The sequence below is a fragment of the Canis lupus genome, chromosome 17 (genome assembly GCF_048164855.1).
Source record: "Canis lupus baileyi chromosome 17, mCanLup2.hap1, whole genome shotgun sequence".
Classification (NCBI taxonomy): Eukaryota; Metazoa; Chordata; class Mammalia; order Carnivora; family Canidae; genus Canis; species Canis lupus.
In genome coordinates, this window is record NC_132854.1 from 1,061,767 (window position 1) to 1,088,996 (window position 27,230).

General features: G+C 56.1%; 1 protein-coding gene across 8 annotated transcripts in view; it reads right to left on the bottom strand.

Moving 5' to 3' along the window:
• ATP11A (ATPase phospholipid transporting 11A) overlaps positions 1–27,230 on the bottom strand; it is a 127,139-nt gene that overhangs the window by 64,311 nt on the left and 35,598 nt on the right. The window lies entirely within an intron of this gene.

Consider the following 27,230-nt stretch of genomic DNA (forward strand, 5'->3'; position numbering starts at 1 on the left):
CAGAAGCAGGACGTGAAGCAGGAGCCACGCAGGAGCCCAGGGTGGTCTGTCCCTGCCCGCTGCTGTGCCCACGCACTGTGGGCAGGGAGCCCCCCCTCTTGAAGCTGCACAGACGGGTAATGCAAGCAACCCGCGTCTCTGCCGGCTGAGGGACGAGAGCCTCGTGTCGCCTTGGTCTGGTTTTTGCTCCCGCGCCCCCATGTTTGCCCATCTACCACCCTCTCAGGGCAGGAGCCCACAGGTGGGGCTGTGCCCCCAGCAGCACGGCACGTACAGCCGCTGTCAATGCTGCCTTTGCGCCCTCCATCAGGGCCTGGCTTTGTGAGGCATCCAAGCAGACTAGAGGCACAGACAAGCCAAGCCCCGTAACCCCACCCATGTTTCCAGAGACGCTCAGTATGGATGTGGGCAACGCAAGACCCTGGGAGAGAACGGGGTGGCCCCTCCTCAGCAGGAAGTCAGGATGTGGCCCCCCCAGAAACCCTGCACTACGAGGGCCAGGCCGTATCCGTGGCAGCGCGAGCCCTCCCCCACCGCCCCACGCCCCTCCTGCTACCATTTCAAGGATGCTGACTAAAATGCCTGTGTGACAGCTTTGTAAATAAATCTCTGTATGTGAGATTGAAGAAAAGAGAGTCCCTGGTATCCCTTTACTTCTCAAGACACAACCACAGGGGCTCCTCATTCCCATGGATTCATGTACTTGTGTTCAAAAAGAATATGTAATAAAGGAACTAGGAGAGGAAAGAAAAGCATAAAGACCTAACTTTTAATACAAAAATGAAAATCCTGAAAACCTTTCCCCAGCCACTGGCTCTCAGGCCTGACCTTGGCCACAGACGCTCCAATCCTCCAGCAGGCAGGCAGAGGTACCCACTGCGCCCAGAGCACATCCACATCTCAAGGGAGGTGCAGTCAGGAGGAAGAATGCTATCACTTCAATTCTCCGCACTGTCTAGAGGTCACCCACTATTTTAATATGATCACAATGCCTCGCACACGACACCCAGAGTGGAGCTATTTTACCTACTGCACATTGGGATGCTACTTCTGCCTGAGGGACGTGACCAGGAAAGACACTGAGCAGCAACAAGCAGCGGGGCCTCCCTAAATCACTGCAATGAAAAATCCACCTGGAAGGAACCATGTACCTACTGGGTGAAAGCTCAGCGTGGCATCGGGACGCTCCCTTCCTGCTCCCTGAAGGACACAAAAAAGCAACAAGTCACCAGCCTCTGGAAGGCCCTGCTGCCCTGAACAGGTCACAGCTCAGTGGACCCAAGGCCATCCGCGAGGTGATGCTTCCAGCTGCCCTTGCTCACCGTGTGGTCAGCATCGCAGGCCCAGGGAGGGGCCCCAAGGGAAGACCCTTCCCGAGGTCAGGAACCTGCAGGGGATCTCACGTGCGGCCCTGACAGGCAGAAAGCGTCTCCAGGTTCAGATCAAGACCAAGATGAGTTCTGAGGGCTGTTCTCTGCACAAATGTCCAGCTCTAAGAACCCCGAATGTACAGAACATGTACACAACGCGACCAACAAGGCGCTCCTGAGAAAGCCTGGCTCGGGTCACACCCACGTCACACACGTGTCCCGCGGCTGACTGGCTCCCTAAATAAGGACGCGCAGCTCAATACTTCTGTGTCTGGTTTGGTCAGCAAGACTGTGCTTCTCGGTACATTCAGTGATGAAAACAAACTTATCAGCCCCAGGGCAGCCCCGGTGGCGCAGCGGTTTAGCACCGCCTGCAGCCCAGGGCGTGATCCTGGAGACCCTGGATCGAGTCCCATGTCGGGCTCCCTGCATGGAGCCTGCTTCTCCCTCTGCCTGTGTCTCTGCCTCTCTCTCTGTGTGTGTCTCTATGAATAAATAAATAAAATCTTTAATAAACAAACAAACAAACTTATCAGCCCCGATTATATAACTTCGTGACTTAGCCAGTCTGACCCACACATCAGTCACACAGTCCGCCGTCCAGCACTGGTACACGCAGAGCTCTGAGGATGATGCTGTGGGCATCATGAAACCTCCGAGGTCAGGGAGACAGAGACACCAGCCTCATCGGAGACGGGACCAGCGCTGCCACCCAACACAGCCTCCAGGACCTCCCCCACAGTGTGGGGGGCTGGAGATGCACATCAGCAATGCAAGGCTGATGCCAGCAGGAGGTGCTCTCTCTCAGCTCGCAGGGGGCCCAAGAGGACAGCGCCCGCACACCCTGAAGGCTGCCGTGAGTCCAATCCCAAGTGCACATCTAAGCTGCGGGAACGGGCCCCGGTGCTCTGTGGCCTGCCGCATGCAGACCCACGCCCGCACTGCCCAGAGCGCCCTGGGCTCACCACCGCGGACAGGCAGCTGCCGCCTGGCCAGGTCCCAAGCCACCAGACTCACACAGAGGAGGGGAAGGAGTCTTCCTTCTGTCACAAACAGAAACGAGGGGGGAAACCACAGGACATACAGCGGCTGATGGAAGAAAGTGCAGCATCTGGGCGATCACCAGCATGCATGGTGGTGAGGTGGGTACCCTGTTCCAGAAAACAGGATCCAGGAGAACCACCAATGAGGAGAGCTTCAGGCAGCGAGCAAGATCAGTGGAGAGCAGACCCCACGTGTGCCACGGGGCGCCGCTGTCTTCACCCAACGTACCCACCCGCATGTCCGTGTGCACATGATGCCATGCCCTGAAGTGATGGCACAACGCTCTGCCGGCCACACACTGCAGAGGACCCGGTGCTTCTGTCCCTGTGAGCCAGGAATAAAACTTCCACTTTTGTTCCAGAGCACAGAACACACTACAGACAAAAGAACTGCTTCGCTCACTCATGCAGTTTATTTATGTCCAACCTAAAAGCACACAGGCAGACACTGTGGTTCGTGTGATGGACTGTGAGTTCCCAACGAGCTCTTAAAATGCTAGTCACGGCATGAACGGGTATAGACATGGCTCTGTCAGCAGAGAGCTCCTGTTCACACAGCAACCCCTCCATCCTCCACGCCCATTGTGACAGAGCAGCCTTCCCTCAGGTGGACCTAATGTCTGGCCCATTCAGATTACTAAATGAACATTCAGGTAAGCTGTTGGTCAACAGGGCACCTGGTGTTCCATATCCTGCTGGCGGGAGACACGGACGGAAACTGCCAGGACACATGGCTTCACGTGCCCTGGGCGGTGACAACGGAGACGAGGGCACGCAGGGAGGCTGTGGGGACGGGGCTGCCCGTCACCGGCGGGGATCGTGCAGCGGTGCAGCCGCTGTGGGAGATGGTGGCCACTTCCCCAGAAAGGCAAGTGTGCCACAGTCGCCACATGGCCCAGCGATCCCAGTACTTGGTGTGTATGGAGAAATGGAAGCAATGTCCACATAACTGCGTGTACACGTGTGTTCACACCAGCATCGTCTGGAGCAGCCAAGAGGTGGGAACAACCCGAATGTCAGTCAGCTGATGGACAGACACAGAGGGCTGGTTTACCCACACGGACTCATCACTCACCCATGAGGAGGACGCATGCTACAGCATGGGTGAACATGGAAACTACATAAAGGGAGGAACGGAGACAAAAGGTCACGCACCATAGGGTCTCATTCACGTGAAATGTCCAGGACGGGCAGATCTGCAGACTGGGCTTGCCCAGGGCTGGGCGAGTAACTGCTAATGGTTTCTTTGGGGATGAGGACAATGCTCTGATTGGGGGTGTGAACATGTTCCAACAGACACTGATGAGTCGCACACATGCAAAGCCCTGTGGTACGCAGGTTACACCTTAGCAGTGATACAGCAGATACTCATGCTTCCTGGGTGGCTGTGCAGTCTACATGCACACGAGCTCACCACTTCTCACTTCAGGAACACACGGTGGTGGCGGCGCCGTCGGAGATCACACAGCTCCTGTGCATGCCTCCCATCCGTCCTTGGCTTCTGCTGGCCCTTCTTCATTTTCTTGGAGGGAGAGGTCAGCCTTGTGTCTGAACCGCTTCCCCTTCCAGTCGCCCGTGTAGGCTCTAGAAACTCAGATGTAAAGGTCTCACAGTAACTGTTTCAGGAAGTGAAAGCTACAGCAGGGAACATGACCTGGTGGGATCTCGTACAACAGGCCTCGTGCCTGACGCACACAGTCATGCCTCTGCAAATGGCACATCCCTCAGCGAAAGAGGAAGGATGCACGGTAGGCTCACAGGGGACCTGCCAACGCTGCTCACCTGGCAGGTCTCAGTGGCGGCTATGGTGGCAGGGGCTTCAGAAACTGCTCAGTTGGCCGCCTCCTCTCAGGGCCTTCGAGTGGCCAGAGCTGCCTTTGCGTGAGCCCTCCACACGTCAGCCCTCCACGCGTCAGCACCTGCTCACCTGCCTGGGATGAGCAGATGCACCTATGGGTGGGTGGGAGGCTGGGACTATGCTGAGCAAGCCCATCAGATCCACTTCCATGACTCCCACGACAGTAGACGAGCAAACAGGAAGGATGTCAAGGGCCACGGCGGGAAGACAGCCCTGCAGGCGGCAGCCCCGGGGCCCGAGTGGCAGCAGGATGGAAATTTCTGGGGAAGTCTGGGTGAGCCTGGAGGGTACAGGCAGACGGGACGAGCAGGAAAGAGGAGAAAGCAGCAACCGCCCGCAGCCCTCAGCAGCCCGGAGCCCCATGGCAGCTGCACCCCCACCCCCTGGGAGAATGCAGCGTTTTGAGAAAGGGTCTCTGTCGTGAGCCAGGAGCCACGGAGGAAATGTCACCACACATCACAGTGACCCAGCTCCCTGAACATCCTGCAGGGCTCCTTCCCTTGATCCTCCTTCTCTAAAGATGTTTTACGTTTGGATCGATTGATTCATCAGTGTCCGAGAACCCCACACCTGTGTTCATGGGCGTGGTAGTGCAGTGTTCCTGACGGCGTGGTGCTGGTGGTCGATGGCCAGCGGCCTCAGGGACGGGCTGAACATGGGCCATGTCCCTCTGTGTTTATGGGACATGCGGTTCTGTGGGATCTGGGGTGCAGGGCTCAAGTCAGAGACTGGCCCACTCAGACTTCAGTAGAACCTGCCATCTGATGGGAAGCAATCCCAAACCAAGAGCCACCATGTGGGGGCCTGGGCCCCAACCGGAAGAGGTCAGAACGGGCAGCAGCAGAGTGGCCTAAACAGCGTCCAATATCAACTGGCTTCTTGAAAACGGGTCACAGTACTAGACCAAGTGACCATGTGGTCTCACCCACAGCTAAGAGTAAAGGACGAAGAGAGCAGAGCAGTGCCTAGGAGGTCAGGAAAGCCGGGGCACCGGGCCCTGAAACCTCGTGCATGTTCCCAGCGATGAAGGGAGGGGTCCAGGCCCCGTCCTGTTCTCTCACTGACTGTGCCATGGGGATGGACATGGTGGGGGTGTGACGAGGAGGGACTGGCCAAGTAGCCAGGGACACACAGACTTCAGGATGAACCCAGAGGGAGAAAGAAGAAAGGATCTTCGTCCAAGCAGACCAGAGGGCCCTCCCTAGGCAGGTCGGGGCAGGACCTCAGCCTGAAGCAGGACCAGGGCACCCTGAGTGGGTGGGGGCCCCTTGGCTGTCGGGCTGGCCCCGTTAGAAGTGGGGGCCAAGTTCCAGTGGTCAGTGGCTGCTGGATCCTTCCGGGCTGGGGACAGAGCTGCAGCATCGGGCTGGCCTGGCTCCTGTGACCATCACTGAGGATGGTCGTATGCTCCAAACATGCTCACATATCCTGGGGGGAGAGGGTGCCCCCACATGGGGAATTCAAACACACATTCTAGAGTACAGAAATAACCACCAGATTTAATGAGTGTGAACGCTTTTGTCATAATTGTACAGGTGACTTTTTTAAGAAAGTAATTAGAAATAGAGATTTTTAATAAGTCATTTGAAAGCCTTCCTCTTAAAATCTCAGACACAAAAACGTCACGTCCCTAACTTGCCGCAGGGGTGGGCCACCCCAGAGATACCAGTGTCCAAGAGAACCAGAGTCCTCCAGGCGCCATGGACCGAACACAGCTTCAGGCTGTTAGAAGCCCATTCCACGTCCGCCCTAACCCACTTCTGTGTCAAGCAGTGGACACGGCGCCCGCTGAAACCACACACAGGAGGGAGTCCACCATCCCGAGGGGGGGTACCGAGCTCCCCTACAGAGCTGAGTCTATCGGCAGCAGCACCCCTCCCGCCAGGCCCCTGAGTGCCGACTCTGCACACAGGTCATGTCTGTCCCACCACGGGCAGTCCACACTCCTCTCCAGTTCCAAGGCTGTGCACACAGTACTTTCAAACCACCTTTACTCCAGAGTGACGTGTGCTTTCTGACTCTCCCTCTGAACCGGTTATCATATCTGATTCCCTCACAATGAGCAAAATATCACCTCACATTTGTGTTTGCACGAGAATCACAGTTGTCCGTGGGGTGGGTATCCCACAGTTTGGAATCCGACCTTAAGTGAAGTTCGAGTACAGTCCTGGGGTTTCTGTGACCAGATTCAGGCTCTGCACGAAGCTCTCACTCTCCAGTGTAGCCCATATGAGCAGGACCAGGAATGTTCCAGAAAATAAGAAAACAGAACCCTGATCACACTGCCTTATCAGAGCAACTAAGGAAAGAAGCAAGAACACAGGCTGGCACCTTCCTGACACCGCTGACGGCCCACCTCACCACAGCCCAGACACCAGTCAGCAGGGAAGGCCCGGTTTCACCCCCATTGGCAACCATCAGTGGCCACACCAGGTAAAGCCTTCATGGCTCCCTGGGGGCCAGCAAACCATCCGCCCTTCTTCGTATAGGGACAGGACTGGCACGGCCACACACTTGCTCCTGGGAAGGCCGCGGCTGGCTCTGCAGATGCTCCCAGGCGGAGCTGGCTCCCCATGTCGGGGGCTGTGGTCTCAGAGCACACATGGGGCCCTGCTGCGTGCTGTGCAGGGCGTTAGTGACAGGCTGGGGCGGGTACAGCCTTGGGCAGCGGGGCTCTGGGGAGGACACCCAGATGCTCCAAACCCAGGGCAACACTCGCACTCGCACCTGGGACGCACCGGGCCACAGAGGCTGGGGCCTGGCTCTGTGAGGGGGGACCCGCCCATCACCTTCCTGGCACTGGAGTGTCCAGTCACCACCTTCTCCATCAGCTTCTGACCTCAGATGCTCCCAGCACTTCAACAAGGAAGAGCCTGACACAGAGCAGCTTCAAAGCCTGGTGGCTCTTTCCCCAGACCTCCCAACACCTAACAAATAGGATGTCTATAAATACCACCCCCCACCCAACGCTGTTCTAGGAAGACTCCTAAGCAGGGAATCACTCTAACAGGACCCCAGTAGTCATGCCAAACTCGTTTCTCCCGTGGGTGAGATGCAGGTCATCACGGAACTGCAGATGGGATGGGGACCACAGAGCGCCAAGCACACATCCCGGAGCAGGGGTCGGGGAGCAGTTCCCGCCTGTGCACTCCCCAACTCGGCCGCAGCCCTCAACCAAAGCTTGGTGGTGCCACCTGGGAGGAGAACTGGCAGGTCCCCTGAGCAGGGTGGCCTTACACCTTCACCCCCTGACGCAGATCGTCGGTAGGAGTCCCTCAAGGTCTACGGGTATAACAGCCCTGAACAACCACACCGCACGGGCACAGAGCTTTCCCCTAAATGTCTCTGCCCATAGGTGCCCTTGGGGGCATAGTCTAGGGATTCCACCGAAGAAATGAAATTCAGGGGCGCCTGAGGGGCTCCATCAGTGAAATGTCTGCCTTCTGCTTGGGTCATGGCCTCAGGATCCTGGGATTGAGTCCTACCTCAGGTTTCCTGCTCAGTGGAGTCTGCTTCTCCCTCTGCCTCTGCTCCTCCCCCTGCTCATTCTCTCTCGCTTGCTCTCTCTCTGTATCTTAAATAAATAAATAAAATCTCAAAATAAAATTAAACTCAGAAGTTCAGTGACTGGTGCAGGGGTACTGAGCACAGTAGTGAAGACCTGGCCTGGAAGGAAGTCTATGGATTGAGAAACCAAGTCAGAGCAACAGTCAAGTCTCCAAACCCACAGTGGTCAAGGATTCACCTTGAAAGGTTACTCACACCTGCTCAGAGATGCGATTCCCAGACATGCATGAGGACAAGCTCATCCCCAAATGTGGGGCAGAACCTGCCAAGCACTGAAGTCCTGACCCCGGCGCTTCCTGGCATGGAGAGAACAGACACTGCCGTCTAGGAGGGCGCCAGGCATGTGTGCCAGGCTTCTGGAGAAGTCCACAGAGCTGGACGCCGTCTGGGCTTGACAAGTTTGCATGAAGGAGAAAGAACATAAACTATAACAAACCCAGTGGTTCTCAAACTCTGAGGTAAGAAATATATTTTACTTTATTTTTTAAGATTTGAGAGAAACAGGACAGAGAGCACTAGTTGGAGGCACAGAGGGAGTACTGAGCGTAGAGCCCCATGTGGGACTTGATCTCAGGACCCCGGGATCACGAGCTGAGCCGAAATCAAGAGTTGGAGTCTTCACTGACAGAGCCTCCCAGACACCTCCATGTTAGCAAACTTAATTCAATCGTGACCATGAATACAGGAGAAAGAAGCGTGCGGTCCCTGCCCCGTCGTGGTTCTGGTTCTGTTCTGGAAACCCTGGCTCTTGCTCACTGACCTGCAGCTGTGATCTGTGAAGGGTCGCTCGCATGGACAGCATGTCCTCTACTGACCTCATGTTCTGACGGGCTCGGTGTCCTGTGTCCGCAATCTGTGTATCAGAATGTCAACTTCCTGAAGGGCCCTGATTAAAATAATGTCCAGAACGGGGTCTGTTTTCTCCCAAGGTATCATCAACTTCCATTTCTCCAAAATGTAACAACCAGAGAGACGGGACAGCTCTTGGCTCTAACGCATCGCCCGGAACAGCCAGTGCATCAGCTGGGGTCTCCTCTGTCCTGAGCCTGGCGGCACCCAAAGCCTTCACTTCCCGACCTCTGACTTCACATAGACGACAAGATCGGAACCCACCAGGGGTCACGGTTTCCAAAGGGAAGGAAACATCCTAGAACCGGGTATATGAAATTAGCTTTCATGAAATTTCTGTTAAACAGAGGTAAGTTAGGGATGCCTGAGTGGCTCAGAGGTTGAGCGTCTGCCTTCGGCTCAGGTCATGATCCCCGAATCCTGGGATGGAGTCCTGCATCCGGCTCCCGGCATGGAGCCTGCTTCTCCCTCTGCCTGTGTCTCTGCCTCTCTCTCTCTCTCTGTGTCTCTCATGAATAAATAAAATCTTTAAAAAAACTGAGGGGGGCACTTAATGGGATGAGCACTGGGTGTTATACTATATGTTGGCAAATCAAACTTCAATAAAAAAAACATATATATAAATTTTTTTAAAATCTTAAAATGAATAAATAAAAAATAAACATTGGTAAGTTGAGGCCTGTGTGCCCTGTGCTCTGCATGGGCATCACCTGGCAGCCGTGGCCCCAGAAATCCCATGTGGACTCCGTGGTCCTGGGGGCCCAAGCAGCGGGAAGCACTGCCTCTCAGGGTCTGCGTCTCCTCGCTTTCACACGTCTAACATGCCATGTGGAGAATCTGTCTTATGTTCCCAAGAAACATTATCAACACTCTTTACAAATCTCCCTATTTCAAGGGTATTTACATCCTGCTGCTGAGCCAAATGGCAGATCGTGTGTCCAAATTACAAATCTGGAGTTGTTTCAGCTAATTTTAAAACTACAAAGTGTCAAAATAAATCCACCTACCTACCTGTTTCTTGTCCCTAAACCAGCAGGAATCCTAAAGCCTCTGTGTCCCACTGGCCAGGACTATGCACAGTTAGAGGTCACAGGCAGGGCCTTAAAGTGTGCTCAACCCCAGTCTCTCACCTCTGAGGGTCGTGGAGGGAGATACCTTGTACCAGCAGCAAAGGGAGGGGCACTTGTCCTGCTTTGTCCCCCACCCCTTTGCCTGGGCACCTCTCTATGGGGATGCAGGCAGAGGAGCTGAACCAGCAGGGACACGGGGTAGTCTATGGAGGCTGCACTGGGCTGGCACAGACCCATGGGGGGGCATGCTGGCACAGGCCTGGGGGGTGGCGCTAGCACGGACCCGGAGGGGGGTGTTGGCACAGGCCTGGGGGGGTGCTGGCACGCACCTGTAGGGGTGCTGGTACAGACCCAGGGGGGCCATGCCCATCCAGGGAGGGCATCTGGAACAGACCTGGGGAGGGCATGCTGGCACAGGCTGGGGGGGGTGCTGGCACGGACGGCGGGGGGGGACACCCTGGCACGGATCCAGGGAGGGCACACTGGCATGGACTCAGGAGCACACTGGTACAGACCCAGGGCGCACAGGTTACGGATCCCTCATGCACGCAGGTCTGCTGACTGGAACACACAGCCCATGGCTGCAGTGCCCACCTCCCCTCGGGTCCCCGCATCACCTTGCTGTGGAATCTCCTCCTCGCCTCCAGAGAACAAGGCAGAGCGCGGTCAGGGTGGAGGTGGAGGAGGCTGCCGAGCCATGGGTGCCCCTCACGCAGGCCCTGGGTCACCCAGGGGGCGCTGCAGACGTGGACGACAGACAGACCTACCCACAGGGGCTGAGAACACAAGGAGTACCTGCACACCTTAATGCACAAGGACCAGCTCACCTGCCACGCGCGATCTTTCCAGGCCTGGCCTGGGATCCACACTGACCAGCAGGCATGCAGACAGCTCACCCCACAAAGCATCACCATCTACCAGCTGCCGAAGGGCACCGGGCTTGTCTGCTCAGGTGTAAGCACGGCCAGAACTGGCTGGGCCTGGAGCCAGCTGACCCCATGGCTCTGGTGGGAGTCTGGAGGATCCGTGGAGCAGGCTCAGTCACTGAACAGAGCACAGCACCATTTGTATACCCCCCGCCTCCGACTCAGCAGCAGGTAAAGAACAGAGCTGTGGTCACAACACCCTCTTGCAGAGGCCAACTCCAGGGGGAAGCGAAGGGGGCTCCAGTCCGCAGCTGTATTCTGGAGGTGCGGGAGCAGGAGGTAGCCCCCACCTCATCGCCTGGGAGAGTGTGAGGAACTGAGCCCGACACCCACCCCGGGGACAGAAGGGGGGTGTGGGCGATGACCCGAAGTGCCCCACGGATTCCTGTGTTCCTGGGGGACCTCAAAACACAGGTGAATGGCAGGTCAAGGCTTTGCCTGAGTGGCCCCCAAGGGTACGTGAAAGGTCACCATGGCTCCCCTACAAACACAAACCATGTCAAAAAGCAGACTGTACCTGGGACACATGAAAGACCATCAAGGATTTGAACAGATGTTTCTCCAAAGACCTACAAATGGCCAATAGCCCAAAGAAAGATGCTCAGCAGTCACCAGAGAAGTGCAGACCAAACCCTGTCCACGCATGAGATGCCAGTCACAGGGGTGCAAAGGTGGGACCCAACCGCACGGCAAGCCTGCAGACCCAGAAGGCAGACCTGTGGCTGGCGGGGGGCTGGCGGGGCAGGAACTGCGAATGCGTGCTGGGTTTCTTCTCGGTGATGAAAGTGTTCTCATGCTACGTGGGGGTGGTGGTCTCATCACTTGTGAATATACTAAAAACCACTGAATTGTACCTTTTAAAGAGTTGGTTTTAGGACACGTGAACTCATCCCAGTCACGCCCCAGGTGAGCTCTCCCCACAGATCTGCAGGGTGGCGGGTGCACTCACGCCCGCGTTGGGCCCATCGCACCTGCTGGAGCCGCCCTTCACTTCCCTTTCACGGCAGAGATGTGGTTGTACCAGATTCACTCTGGCTTGGGGAAACGGATAATGTTTTTAAAGTTCTGTTTTTAATAAGATGTATTTCCTAACGTGTGAACCTAAGTTCACTGTGTTTCCCAAGGAGCACACCTCGCAGCTGAGTAGCTCAGAACCGGCTGCAGGGTAAAATGGGACAAACATGGTCGAGAGCAAGCACCGTCCACTCACGCTCTGGGCATGGAAAAAGCAGGACAACTCATTTCTGGGGTGCATGGGGCCCCCCAGTTTTAGCCGCAATGGCTGTTCCTCCCAGAAGGGTGGGGGACTCCCTGCATGCCTGTGCAGACCCCTCTCTGCCACCCCAGGGAGGAAGAGGGGCCTCTGAGTTCTGAATTCCATCCTAACAGGGCCACCTGCCACTGGGATGGTGCTCGGGCCGTCACTGGCGCTGCGGTCAGCTCTGCCAGGATGCAGGTACAGCGGCCCGGGCGGTAAAGTCAGAAAACACACGAGGACACAAGAGACCATCAGAAATACACCGAAAATCAATTCCAGCCCGTGTTAGTCACCTAATGGCAGTTTTGAATGTCAGCTAAAACAGACTAAACCTATTAGCTGAACTACACGGGTGTGTGTGTGGGGGGGGGGTGACAGACGCACGTAACCCGACCCTAGCGCCCTGGCCGGTCCCTTCGGTGGTCCTCCCGACAACTGCTTTTCACATTTGCAGGATCCAATGACAAAGCAAGTGCAGGCTCTCGTGTCTGTTTATAGCTTTCAAAGGCAAGGTTTGCTGTTTGATGTTAGAGGCTAATAGAGAGCTTCGGTGTTTCTAAACATAGGCCTCTTCCCCTCATTCTCCGCCAGGGCTCCAGTGCCCCGACAGAGACCGCACCCTGCTGGCGCCTACCCTCCCAGGCCCCTGCGCCTGCCAAGCGCTCAGCTCCTACACCTGCACCCAACGGCCTCCCCCCGACCCTGCTCCTGGTGCCCCACACAGGTAACAAATTACAATTGTGCTCCAGTGAAACCTGCGTGTGTAAGCGGCATCCACCAGGTCCACGCTCCCAGTCGTTCTGGCAGCCGGCGGGCAGGGCCTGGACTGCAGGGCTGGGGGCTCCCTCTGCTCCGGTCAGACCCCACCCCCTGGTGTCCCTGCCAGCACCATCTCTTACCATCATCAGTAGTAACACCCGGTTTCCCTTCTCAGGCAAATGTGGGGCATTTTACGGCCAGGAACATATTTGTAAACACAAAATCATTTGGATCACAAAAGCATCAGGGATATTCCACATCATCTGAAAACACTGACCATCTGCAAAATGTCAAATGTCAGCTGACCTAAGCTGAAATTTACAGGGTCCAGAATAAAAAATTCTAACCACAAATGACCTGGCCTCGCCTGAGTCTGACAGTTCATAGCGGTAGACACAGAGCTCCGTAAAGAGCAGGCGCATTGGGGCATATGCCCAGGTCAGAAGAAGGGCACACCACATCCAGGAGCTGAAGAAACGGGCAGGGAGAGGGCAAAACCCCACTGAAGCATCCAACTCTCCCCACCAGACTGTGGCAGTGTGGAAATAGCGGGGAAGTGGCCAAACCGGCTCCCCCTCCCACCTCCCCCTCCTAGCCCCCCTCCCACTTCCCATCCAGGTCCCCTCCCACCACCCCATAAACCTCCCCTCCCCCCTCCCCCTCCCACCTCCCCATCAGGCCCCCCCATCAGGCTCCCCATCAGGCTCCCCATCCTGCCCCCCCTCCACCATGGCTTCAAGGGACTGACTACCTTGCAATACACTTTTCTCTGCATTTGCAGACAAGGAGACATTGAGGGCTCCCAGGTAAACTCAGGCAGGTGAGTCACCTTCTAGCACATATTTCTGTGGGTAGCACAGAGGCTCCACTCACTCAGACACAGGGATGATGGTGGGTCCCCATGTGCTGGCCCAGGGACAGGGCACAGCATTGCAGGGACAACACATGGAGGACGATGGCAACATCCCCACTGGAAGGAGGGCAGCTGAGCCAGGCTCAGGGGACAGAGGATACCAGGGTGGCCTCCATGAGGGAAGCCAGGGCCCATGAACAAGAGCCAACAACTGAAATCAAAGCTGACCTGAGCTGGGGTGGGGTGATGGAGCCATTGTGGCTGAACAGGACAAGTTCTGAGAGGGGGGGTTGCAGAGTCAGGGAGCCTCCAGGAAGGACCACACACTGGTCAGAGAATCCAGCTGAGCCCAAGCCTGGCCCCCGTCTCCCCGCACACAGGCTACACCTGCCCTGCCCCTTGAGTTCCTCTCCCAACAAGAAAAGGTAGGGACTGTGCCATGGTGAAATAATGACCGCCATCCTGTGAGCCAGAGGCGGAGGGATCCGTGCCCTGTGTCCTCGAGAGTGTTCGCAGCAGAGACGGAGGTCGGATACTCAGCAGTCTCCGAACTGGTGGTCGGCAATGGTGTGCTGGCACCAGGTAGGCAGGGACTCCGGGAAAGGCAGGCCAGACACCACAGGGGACAGGGCAGGAGGACTGGGCACACGGGGCCGTCCAGCCCTCCAGCTGCCCCAAAGCTGTGACTGCCCCCCTCCAGACGTGCCCTGGGCACAGCCCACTCGGTATGGTGTGTCCCTGGTTATAAACATGGGTGAAGAGGTTAGATGGTCCATGCACACAGGTCAGCAGAAAACAGTGCCCCCAGGACAGTGGCTGACAGTCAACTAGCAGGAGAGACGCTCCGCCAGTCAAGTGCCAAACCCCGTTGTTCACAGAGCACTACCACGACCAGTGCCCAGGAGGCCAGCTGGAAAACCACGCAGTTTCTGCAGTTAGGTCCCACTACCAATGCTCTCCCTCTAGAGACACATTAGCCAGAAAACAAAGCAAACATACTAAATTCACAAATGAGAACGTGTTGGTACACAAGAAGGCTTTTTTTTTTTTTTTTAAAGATCGTATTTATTTATTCATGAGAGAGACAGGCAGAGGGAGAACAGGCTCCCTGCAGAGAGACTGATGTGGGACTCAATCCCAGGACTCCAGGATCACGCCCTGAGCCAAAGGCAGATGCTCAGCCACTGAGCCACCCAGGCGTCCCACACATGGAGGCTTTTAACGGCTACAATCATATACCTTCTGCCGCAGTGTAGACGTACTTTCTAAATACTGAGTACACAGGGGCTAAAGGCATGTGCAAGAGCAGGTGTGGAAGTCTGACACACACAGAGCTGCCCGGGGAACGCAGGCCCCACACCCCCAGCCTGCACGCAGGCTGCCTGAGTCCCACGGGAGTCTCTGCAAACCCCCAAGTACGGATTCTGGTCCAGAGGGGTCACGCAGTAACCAGCACAGGGTCATCTCTCACCACGCCGGGCTCCTGACCCTGACCTGTGGCCACTCTCCAGGGAGAGGAAACGAATGTGAAGCACACACTGGACTTGAAGACTTAGTATGAAACTATGTATGGACATAACACATCCACTCATGTTCAAATAATATTTGGAAATAATAGTAATATTTAAAGACACTTTGCATGCATCTCTACGGTTTTCAGATGCCCCACATGGCGTACATTCGTGGGCTGGGTAGGGAGCCACCTGCCCACCTGCCTACAGCACACACCGGGTGCTGATGCCCCGTCACCTGGAGGGGAGGCTGGGGAGGTGCCCTCCTCCACATTCCATGGACAGGGGCAAGAGGTCAGGCCCTGGGGTGACCAGCCAGGCACTTCCTGACAGCAGCCCAACATCAATGGTTCTTCACTTCTCAGAACTGGTGACTCATGGCAAGAGCTGCCCTTGCTTCCGGCAGGAAAACAACCATTTGCTCCCTGTGTTGGAGGTTCACACGAGGAATGTCAGCATTCTTCCTTCTTGGGGCTATTTCTTAATCCACTTGTGTCACACACCCTCCAGAGGAGCAGATGTTGGATGCAGGCCCAGGGCTGAGTCGGGGGAACTGGGTGGAGGAGGGGCTGGAGGACAGCCCCTGGGCCCTGTCCCGGTCAGGTCAGGCAGGCCAAGCTGCTCACAGCAGGGGATCAGTGAGAGAAGCTTCCGGAAGCTAACACTACAGGCCAAAAGGAGGGACCATCAGTAGCTGTCTGTGCCTCTGTGGGAGGTGAGTCCTATCGTTGACAGGCCCAGGGCCCCCGGGTGACGGTAGGCAAGGGCGCCCTTTCTCCAGGCAGTACCCAGTGACTATCTGATGTGTCTGATGATCTGGAGGGCAGCGGTCTAGGTCCCCTGCCAGCCACAGATGAAAGGCAGGCAGAGCACAGTCAGGAGGAGGGTTCCTGGCTTCCAGCTCTGAGACCCCAGGCTGGCCACAGGGTCACCCTGGAGACAGCTGCTGAGGGCCAACAATGCCTTCTTGGAAGGCCAGGGGGGCAGCGGGATCACCCTGGTCCCGGTTCACAGACCTGGCTGCCCTCAACTGCAGGAGGGTCCTGAGGGTTCCTAATTATCCTCCTAAGACTCTCAGCTGGGATGGGGGGGGGGGGGGCAGGCACCCGTCTGCATTCAGACGGAAGAGGAGGCTGCTGGTAAAATGAGGCCTCCAGGGGTGCTATGGGGTTGTCAGCGATGGGTGGAGACAGGGTGCTCCTCCTGGAGCTGCCACCCTGGGGGCACAGCCGTGGGGGTGGGGGGCTCCTGCAGGAGCCATGCACCTGCCCCCCCACCCTCACCCAGCTCCAACCCTCAGCAAGGCTGTATTTCCTGTAAGGTAAGGTGCTGCATGCTGCGTGGGGAGAGGGGGGAAACAGGCTGTGGAAGGCTGGAGAAGGGAGGGAAGGCAGGGGGCACCGATCAGACCCTGCACTAGCCAGGGCCAATGGCATCCCTGCTCTGCTCAAAGCCACTGCAGCTTCTCTGGGTCTCCATAAGGCCATGATGCAGCCAGAAGCCACCACAGAGTCCATGGGCCGCTGCCCATACCCCGGCAGTTTCCTGATCACTGTCCTGGCAGTGAGAGTCCAGGTTCCACAGGTCCCAGCAGTGGGGGACCCCTACACTCCCACACCGCAGCCAAGTCAGGTCCAACTTGGAGGCACACTCGGGCCAGGGGCCCTAACGCACCCCGTGGGCTATGGGCTGTCAGCAATGCTCAGCAGCAGTGTCCTTGCAACCTGAGGACCCAGGGCGGCTTGGCAAAGGATGGGAGAGATGATCACTGCTGCTCCAGGATGAACAACCAGTTGTAAAGATGCCGCATGAAACACACTCCTGGGGAGTGAAGCATCAGTCACACCAGTGGCCTTCTGCTGTGAACAGACTCTTCTCATGTTCTATCCCGGGGTTGCCCCCAATCCCTGCTGCCAAACAGATGGATGACGACATCGAGAGGAACACAGATCTCCCCCCAATCACCGTGACTGCAATCCTGCGGGAGCTAGGGGTGTGCCACAGCTTCTGTGGCATCTGTAGGGGGTATGATCGATACCTGTCCCTCTGGTGGGTTCTCTGCCAACAGCCAAGTCAAAGCGCTGCCCGGGTGACCCGTCTGGGGTCTGTGCTGGCAAGAGGGGTGGGAGGCGAGCCCACCCATGCTCAGGCACCACCCAGGGCACCATCAGAGTCCAGACCCCTCCTGCTGATGAGCACCTCCTAGGTCCCCCTCACTATGGGATTCGTGAGGAAGCAGTCCCAGTGGGTCTGTGTCAGACTGCACACGGACACACCTGCCTTCCCCGGGGTCTAACACCAGTCATGGTGTTACCACCTCCAACATCATCATCCCAAATGATGACAGGTCCTGGTAAAGCTCCCAAGAAAATAAAGTAAAACCTCCTTACAACATGTGTAGCAGCTGATGTTTTCAGGTCACCCTGGGGTTTGCTATACTAGATGTGGTGCGGCCCCGGGTCTCTGGAAGCAGGATGGGATGGGATCCATCCGTGCCCCAAACCTGCACAGTATGGCGACGGGCTGTGAGCAGGGAAACGAGACGGCAGGACCAGGGGCAGAGATGGGCTCGCACTCAGGGCTGGAGACACGGCTCCCGCTGGGGACCACTGACCACTGACTCCCGGGGACCTGCCCCTGCCCTCCATGCCCAGGTCACCGGCTGCTGGGGGAGCCCACATGGGCGCAGCAGGCACTCCCCAAGGGCCCAGCACTGTGACACCCCAGCGGCTCAGCCCCGGGGATGGAGCTCTGAGTGGGAAGTCATGCTCCATCCTGGATGAACACACTCATCAGCCTCCTCTCAGACACGGGTGTGAGGGGGGCTGCCGCGTGACGACAGGTACCCGGGGATGCTCTAGGGCTGTCACACCTCAGGGGACCCCACTGGGGGCTCTTTCTTACCCTCGGTTAACAAAATATCAGAACCTCTCTGAAGAACCACTGGAGACTTGAGCCCCAGGCTCTCAGGTGAACACAGAGCAGCCCGCGATTGCTGGAGCAGTTCACTCCTACAGAGACCACGCTAACCCCTGATGGCCTTTCGGGGCGCGGCCTGCCCTCAGAGCCCGCTCTCCAGCGTTACAGCAGCAGAGAAAACCCCACCACTGCTGCGGGATTCATAAAGCCAGAAGCAGTAATGGGAAAGGCAAAGCGTTCTGCACACCCTTAACCTCTACACTCATTTTTTTCTTCATGAGCGAGGCCCCTGGAAGCACTGAGTGTCCCTTCTGGGTGGGCAGGTGCCACCACTCATTTGCTCCACAGCTAAGACGTCCCCCACACAGTGGTTGCCCCAGCCCCTCAAGGCCCTTCTCTCCACCACCACCCCCAACCACCACCCTGGTGGCTCTTGTGAACCGTAAACTTCACCCCTCAGGCTTTCTTTTCCCACAGATGCACAGGAGCTCGCCACAGCGAGGACACTGATCATTTAGATGAAGCAGCGCCCGCGCCTCCTTCCCGTCAGCCATGGCCCTTCCACAGCACTCTTACCTTTGCTGAAATGAAGGTTTACCAATCTTTCTAAAAACACCTTCTATACCTTGATTTTTTTTTTAAGATTTTATTTATTTATTCACGAGAGGCACAGAAAGGCAGAGACACAGGCAGAGGGAGAAGCAAGCTCCCTCTGGGGAGCCGGATGCGGGACTCAATCCTAGGACCTCAGGATCATGCCCTGAGCCCAGGCAGATGCTCAACCGCTGAGCTACCCAGGAGTCCCTATACCTTGATATTTTTAAAGGAAACATTCAGCTCCTAGGTGGCACCATCACACTGGATGGCCAGCTGCCCCAAGGAAGTGGCCTCCGGTTCCCCAATCTGGCAGAGGAAAGGATATGAAGACAAAGTAGCCTCTCAGGGGTGGAAGTCCAGGCTGAGACCCGGGGGTCTGGCTCCCAGCCCCGCGGGACCAAGGTGAAGGACCAGTTGTACTGTCCCAGCTGGTCAGGATGGAGGTTCTGAAATCATATTCCAGGACGCAACCTGTGGGTGGATGAATAAGTGGGGAGAATAAAGAACTCTCAGAGGTGTTATTTTTCATGATTGTGGTAAGCTCCAAACTGCACGGTAATAGGGATCCTATTTGATGCTGCTTCTATCTTCCATGAGTGTCAGAATCTCAGACGTGTGCTGGGCCAGGCAGACGACCATGGGAAGTGGCGGGTGTGTAGCATAGTGGGGCCGCTGACCCAGGGGCAGCCCTAGGGGTGCAGGACAGCGGGCTCCCTTCTCTGCTGCAGGGCCACAGGCTGAGCCCAGGGGTTTTGAGGCCTTTTGAAAACAGCAGCATAAGCCAGGGCATCCGATGTGAAGCTATGACACCATCTAGCACCACTCCCCACTACAAAGATCTGCAGGATGAGCATAGGAAATAGGAATTTCATCCCTGCCAGGCCACTGTCTCAGCTTGATTCTGACGAATTCCTATCAAAGCCATAAAGAAGTATTAATTGTGCTGTGAACACTACCATCCTAACCGTCCTAAGCAAATGTGACTCAGTGCCCGGAAGCCTCAGGTCTCCAGACAGGAGGAACCACTCTGGCTTTGAACATGTGTTTAATGTTGGTCTGCCTGGGAAAAAATTAGGCAAGTGTGTTTAAGTTAGGACAGAATGTCTGTAAGAAGCGATACTGAAATGACAGCTTGGAAGCCACCAGTGCAGGCTTCCACCTGAAGAACCGCTTCCCCTAAATCACCAAAAGCTTAGATGGCACCACGTGGTCCTGCGGGCAGGGGCCTCCATCCCGTGTGCAGGGTGGACCGGAGCACAGACCCTTGAACCTAGCGGCTCTTTGACACGACTCTTGTGAGTTCTCTATCCTTAGAGGAAACAAGTGAAGTGACTTTTGTTCCCCATCTGCTCTGCGCACAGATGACAAGGCTGAGATGCACGGTGGCTCCTGCTCTGATCACAGACATTCCTGGGAACCCACGTTGGACAGTGTGCTGTCATCGACAGAGAGCTTTCAATGTTCCTTCCTGGACCTTGCAGGGACCATGTGGCAGCCACCGAGAGGACACGTGGACGCAGGGCTGACTCGACAGGACGATGTGCCAGCCACACCAGATGCCTTCTTCCTGAGTCAAAGCAGCTCACGTGGAAAATGTGTGACCATCACCAAGTGCTGACTGTGACTCCCAGACAGGGATGACACAAGGTCTTTGCTAATTAACGCACCACTATTCCAGCAAGAATTTGCCATTTCAGAGTTGACTGCTTGGCAAAATAGGAGTAAAAGGGACTGGCTTTATTAATCAGAAAATAAAGTAAAACAAAAGCTTCCAAGACGCCCTTGGAGCACCTGTAACACTGCAAACAAAAGAGAACGAACGAAGTCTGACTCTTTTCACGTCGGAGCGAAAGTAAACTGGCTGAGCCGCTCACTTACTGGTGCCTAAGGTTGATGACCTACTAGCATAACCCGGGAGGCCAGGGTCACAGCTGGCTTGAACCCTCATGCCCCGTGAATCGGAGCAGGTCTGGCGGCCTGGACCCAGCTGGTTCTGCACTGGTTCTGCACGCCCCTGTGCCCACCCTCTACCTGTACATTGCCCACAGCAGCCCCTCCTCATGGTGATTTCCAACGAGGTCCCCAGATGTTCCAACCATCCTGGGAGCACAGGAGGTCGAGACAAAGTCAGTCCCACTTGAGAAACTGTTGGAGCGAGACAGACACAATCTCAAACCCTAGCACCAATGCAGAGAGGACTCAGCCAGGTCAGGTGCTGGGGGAAGGACAGGGCGGCTGCTCCAGGATACCTGGGTGAGGGGCCCCCTTCCCTGGGTGGGCTCCCAATAAAGTGCTGTGAACAAGGACGAGGCCCCCTCTCTGCAAATCACAACACAGCACAAATCTGGGCTGGTCCTCATGCTGCAGACAGTGGCGGCCTCACGAGAGACATGTGGACTCTCATGAGCAAGGCCTGTGGGAGTGCGGTCCGTGCCCCGCCGCCCACCTGGGGTTGCTTCTTCTAGAGAACCTTCTCCACCTTCTCCACCCTCGATTCCTGGGGCTGCCCACAGTGCGTTCCCACTTCTTTTTTTTTTTTTTAAAGATTTTTTTAAATTTTTATTTATTTATGATAGTCACAGAGAGAGAGAGAGGCAGAGACATAGGCAGAGGGAGAAGCAGGCTCCATGCACCGGGAGCCCGACGTGGGATTCGATCCCGGGTCTCCAGGATCGCGCCCTGGGCCAAAGGCAGGCGCTAAACCGCTGCGCCACCCAGGGATCCCCGTTCCCACTTCTTGAACAAACTCTGTGCTTTCCATGTGATGACACCTATCAACGACAACGTTTTTCATCAGGTGTAATTCACATGTGTCAAAATTAGAGTTTCAGCAGTTTTGACACCTTTCCGTAATGAGTTTACTGTAGGTCTTGACTCATCCTCAGAAGTGGATGCACCCGACGGGAGGTGCCCACTAGGACGGCAGTAACCACAAAGGTAAGGGGTGTTGGCAAGGATGCAGGACAGTAGGCATCACCTTACTCCAGGGATGTGCAGTGGCGTGGCCATTTTGGGAAACTGTGGTAGTTGCTTAAACAGTTAAACACAAAACATAACCCATAAAAGTTACCATATGACCCAGCAGTTTCACTGCCAGTAACAGAAACGTGTCAGTTCCAAAACAGTGACAGTGACTGCGACTCTACCCGTGGTGCCCAGGCCCCTCTCTCTCCCTCCTCACCCCGGGGACACTGCTGCCCTGGCGAGGCCCGCGGGGCCGGAGCCACAAGGACCTGAGGCCGCCACTGCCACAACAGGGAGCTGGGAGGGGCTCAGCCAGTCGGTCCTGGGGGTTGGTGCCACCTGCGCTTAGACTGCTAGCCAGACGCTGAGACAATGCCAGAGGTTTCAAGGTCTTGAGCCTTGTGACTCAGCCGAGGTAACAGTAGGTAACAGGTCACTGATGAAAGGTCACTGACAGGCACATGTATTAGAGCATAAGCTGTGTCACAGATCCTCGGAGGAAGAGAACGGGATGTTGGCACAATTGGGGAGAGCATACCCTGTGAGTGGCCCTGCACACGAGGCCGTGCCCACAGGTCTGCAGGCTGAGGGCTACGTGCTGACGGCCACAGGGTTCAGCAGGACTCTGAAGGAGCAGCTGCAAGACATGGCATGGGGCACTCGGACTGCAGAGAGACGGATCAGGGCTATCAGGTCAGTGCAGGGAGGCCTGTTCCGTGGCCCTTCCGGCGGGCACATCTGCAGCCGCCCTGCACCGCAGCCCCACAGGAGCACTGTCCTGACAGAGCCTGTGTGACCTGCTGGGAGCCCCGCCCACTGCGCATACCAGAGCTAGAGCCTGGGTGGAGCCCAGGGGCCCATGTGGGCCCGTGGCCAGGTCTGAAGGACTCACTGTGCAACCTTCATTGCACTTTGGTCAGAAACCCATTTGTACAGAAAGCCTGCAATTTCATGTTTTACAGATTAAGTCATATTTAACTTGTATTTTCTGGCATGAGTGTGATCGAATGTCGTCAGGATGTGAGGACAACTCTGACTGCAGGTAAAGAGGACGGGGTCTCCGGGAGGTCTGTGTTGCTCCAAGGAACGCCTCCATGAAGAGATGTCACTCCAGGATCTGACAGCTGTCAGCCTCCAGAACCACACACAGGAGGGAAGCCTGTACTTTCTTAATCCCTGGGGCGTGAAATAAAACAGCAGCCACACGGCATGGGCACATCGATTCGGCCAGGATGCCAGGGGCCGTGGCGGCACGTGGTGGATGCCCTGTGATGCCGGCTGCCTCCATGTGGACACATCACTGCCTCCGTCCCCACGGCGGGGGCGGAATGTTGGTGACAGCTAGGAGTGTGATGTGGGTGTGAACTCTAGATTTGCACGAGGAGTATCCGCCACGGTGCCGGTAATGGGTGAGCCATGGCTTGGTGATGTGCTGCCAGCCTACTGTTCATTCCCGTGCGGGTCTAAATCCCACAACAGCCCCGGAACATACTATCCCTGCCACCAATCAGGAAGCTTAGAAACAGGTCAGGAAGACAACCAATGACCTTTATCCCCATGCAGTCACACAGGCTCACGAACTACAGAAGGGCCGGTGCTGCCCCAGCGTTTGTCGCAGCCATGTACGTGCACACCACATCCACTTCGGCTCAGCTTTAAAAACACAGCCCGAAATCTGAAATAGTAATGACAGCTGCCATGTTGAGCACGTGGTTGCAGGAACTACAAATTCCAGCCTTGGCCACAACCCTGAAGGTCAGGGACATCTTGTTCTGTGGCAGAATAAAACCTGCATGGCCACTTGGGAGCTGCGGCGTGCACGGTGCCCAGCAGACACGGGCAAAAGGAGAAATCCAGTCCCTGTGTGCAGGGATGAGATGCTCAAACCTGGGGCGGGGCCTATAGAGTCTGTGCCATGGCCGCCCCACAGTGGCCCCACTGGGAAGCAGTGCTGGCAACTGGGGTCTGCAGAGCCCTGGGTCGTCTGCGAACTGAGACTGGTTTTTACATTTGTAAATGGTTGGGAAAACGTTTTTTAAATGTCATGGGTAGTGAGCTCTTACTTTCCCAGGACTGTCACAGGTCATGAATGATCATTTGGAAATAAGTACCATGAGTTCAGAGCAGGTCACCCTGGAGTGGGGTGGGCCCTGGATCTGACAGCTGGTGTCCTGGAAGCAGGGGGCAGGGAGAGCCGTGTCCCGCTCCTGCCAGATGTGGAAGGACCACCCCAAGCCCTGGCCAAGAGGGCCCTGCCCACACCAGGGTTGTGGACACCCGGCCTCCAGACATGGAAAGGACAGATTTCTGTCCTCTTGAGCCCCCATTTGTACAGCGGCCCGAATGGGGTCCTCAATGCCCCACCCCTGTCGTCCAGACTTACCAGAGACAACTTCAAAATCTAAGACATTTTTCCACTGAGATCATAATGTTCACCAGGTGTTGTTGCCACAGCACGAGAGACTGGCCAGGAGGCTCTGTTGTCAGGGCATCCCGTGCATGGTGGGACGTGACACTCCAGTCCCTGTCCACAAGATGCCAGGAGATCCCCCAATTCTGACAACCAGGACGTCACATGTCCCTTGGGGGCAAAACATGCAGGCTTTATGAAAACTGTCAGATGACTGGCCATGTGACCTACACATTTGCCTGGTGAAATAATCCTACTCCCCCACTAATTTTTCAAATTGGTTCAAAAACTTCACCACATGAGTGAGTCCTTCACCTTAAAGCCCGTCTGCCTCCAGATCCACGTGTGACCCCGGGGCACTGCCATCGGATTATGGTCCTTGTATCTCTGCTCATCATCCAACCCCCAGCCGGCAGCCCCGTAGGGCTTGCTCACTGGCATCCACACCGCCCAGCACTTCCCGCTGCACAAAGCAGTCAGGCAACCATAGGCACCGTCCACAGTCTTCCCGTGTTCCCAACACGACGGTCATTGCCCTCCACATAGCTGGCACTGCCTTCCTTCAAACAAGTGTCTACAAAGTGAGTTAACAGTGATGATAAAGTGCGGATGGTACTGAATCACCACTTCCAGCCAAACTGAACTCCTCTGACAATCTGTGGCCACGAAGACACTTTCCAGGCCAACCTTACGGAAATGTCACCTGGAGGGAAACAGCCCCTCGGCTGGCAGCTGACCCCAGCTGGTCTGTGGATGAGCCGGTGAGCAGTGGAGCACATGCATTCTCAGGCTTCCTTGTCAGCTCCCAGGAAATGGCCAACGGCCGCGCAGGGCTCACCGTTCCTGGAAACTCGTGATGTCACCCTGGCAACTCCCACACTTTGTTCTTAGCAATTTGAGCACAGCAAAGATGCGCTGCAGTTATCTATGTACATTGTTGGCGTCCTGTTTTTCCGGGCTATTAAGTACATTCAAGAATCTTGTTTGGTGGAAATGCGTGGTTTTTTCCACTTAGAAGGCAATTAAGTTTGTATAGTCAGCGCATCTCTGCCTCTGTTTCCTTATCAATTTCCTCATGTAGGAACCCAGGACCCATGGCACAGAGGTGTTGATGGCTGCAGAGGACGCTGAGGGGAGAGACAGACATGGGGGGTGCCTCCCACAAACAGGTTCTGCAGCAGGGTTGTCTTCCCCTGCTTCCACCCTGCTTCCCACTTCCACTCCCACTTCCCTGAACATGCAGACCCTTCGGCAGCAACACAGTGTCGTCACAAGGGGCCTTACAATGGCCGGTCCCCAGCCTGAAGCTGCAGGGCTGGCGTCTCCTCACTGCTCAGGTCTGAGCTCACTTCTCCTTCCTGCAGATGCTGCGGACACAGGCTGCCCTCCCAGGGCTCGTCCCCGTGGATGTGGCCACCGTGGTCCTCGGCTTGCTCACCTCCCACCTGCCAGTCCAGAACATGGAGGACCCACTGGCCACACACAGCAGACCTCTGAGCTCTCAGGAGTTCCTATCAAGTGAAGGAACCCATAAACAGAAACAGTGTTGCTCAGGATACATCCTGTGCACGTTTAGACTTTCCCAGATTTTGTCTGGATGGTACCCTGTTCGGGGTAAGACCAGCACCCAGGGCACGAGCTCTGACCCACACAACACAGAAAACCACAGCATCTGCGCTGCCCCCAGCACATAAATCCAGAATCTAACCAACAGCCCCTTCCGCCACACTGGCTGTGGGGAGCACTGGACGGAGAAGCCACAAAGGCCCCCTTCCCTGAGCCGCACCTGACTGCCTGGTGGAAAGGTGGCCACAGGGTGTGCGGCCTCGCCAGCCCTCCACCATCACCCACACCGTGAACATGAGCCCTCGACAGGAGGCCGACCTTTGGGGACAGGATTAGACATGGGTTCAGAGAAAAATGCTGGGAAGGCACATGCCCCAGACTTCCTAGGACTTGAGCGGCTGCAGAATGCAGAAAGGGAAGGAGGCCCTGAAAACACAGGCACCTGGGGGCCACAGAGGCGAAGTACATGGCCGCGTACAGGGATGTGTGCACAAAGATGCACACACACGGGAAGCCACCCGTGATGGCGGCAAGGGAGCACCCCATACTCCTTCTCCCTGAACCAGCAGCCACCCGCTTGTCCCGGGGATGCAGCCTCCCTGCAGCCGGGACAGCGGTGCTGCCCGTGCACAGGTGAATCCCTCTGTAAGCACGAGGTGGATAGGATGGTAAGTATGATGACAACCCCGTCTGCTATAAAAACGTGTAATCAATTAATTAACTAATTAATTTTTTAAAAATTTATTTAACACAAATGTGCTTGCAGAGGTGGGGCCTGGGCTCCCTGGTGGTAGCTCCCACCCCTCCCCGCTCCACACTGAAAGCCCTCAGCCTTCCCCCCCCAGAAAACCCAGCTAAGCAGACCTGTGTAGAGAAGCTTGCAGCCGCCCACTGGCCCTGCGTCCTCGCCCCTGCTCTCCTGGCTCCAACCTCACCGAGCGTCTGCCCTCCCAGAAGCCCGGTTCCCAGCTTCCTCAGACAAGGCCCAGCATTTTCCCCAAACACATCTGCATGCCCTTTCCTTGTCTGGGTTCTGTGTATCCTCCGCCAGCTTTTATCTGTAGAGCTCAGGCTTCCTCAACAAATTGCGACTCCTTTTATGAAAAATTTATTAAGCCTTTAACCAATGCTGGGTATACTTTATGTGCACACTGTTAACTCAGAAAATAGTTATTCTCTGGTGATGGTTTTGTGACTAACTGTTATGAAGAAGGCTGTGATAGGAAGAGGCTGGGGACGGAGTTCAGGGGGCCCCCAGGAATGGAGAGGTACTGGTGATGACGATGCCGGGTGACTGTGCTGTGACTGACCGTAACCATCCATGCTGCATATACTCATTTGTATGCATGACATACTTCATGATAAATGGTTTACAACCCCTTCCTCCAAAATGAAATAAGTGTCTATTTTTTAAGAAATCAGTGGCATTGGAAACAGAGCTGGGGCTGGGGTGGCGCCCTGCACCCCATGCTCAACACAGACACTGCTGGGCAGCTGGGGGAGCCGGGCGAGAGCGCCCCACAGGGCTCCCTGCAGCCCGGCCCGCACCCTGCACAACCGTGCTCCCTTTGCACGTGTGCTCTGAGATGCAAGCCTGGCTGGAGCACACCGTTGTATGGGGCAAAAACGCTGTGTTTAATAAATGTAAGGTGTTAAAAGACACCAGTATGGTCCTGAAGCTCTCCTCACACACACAGTCTCAACAGACAC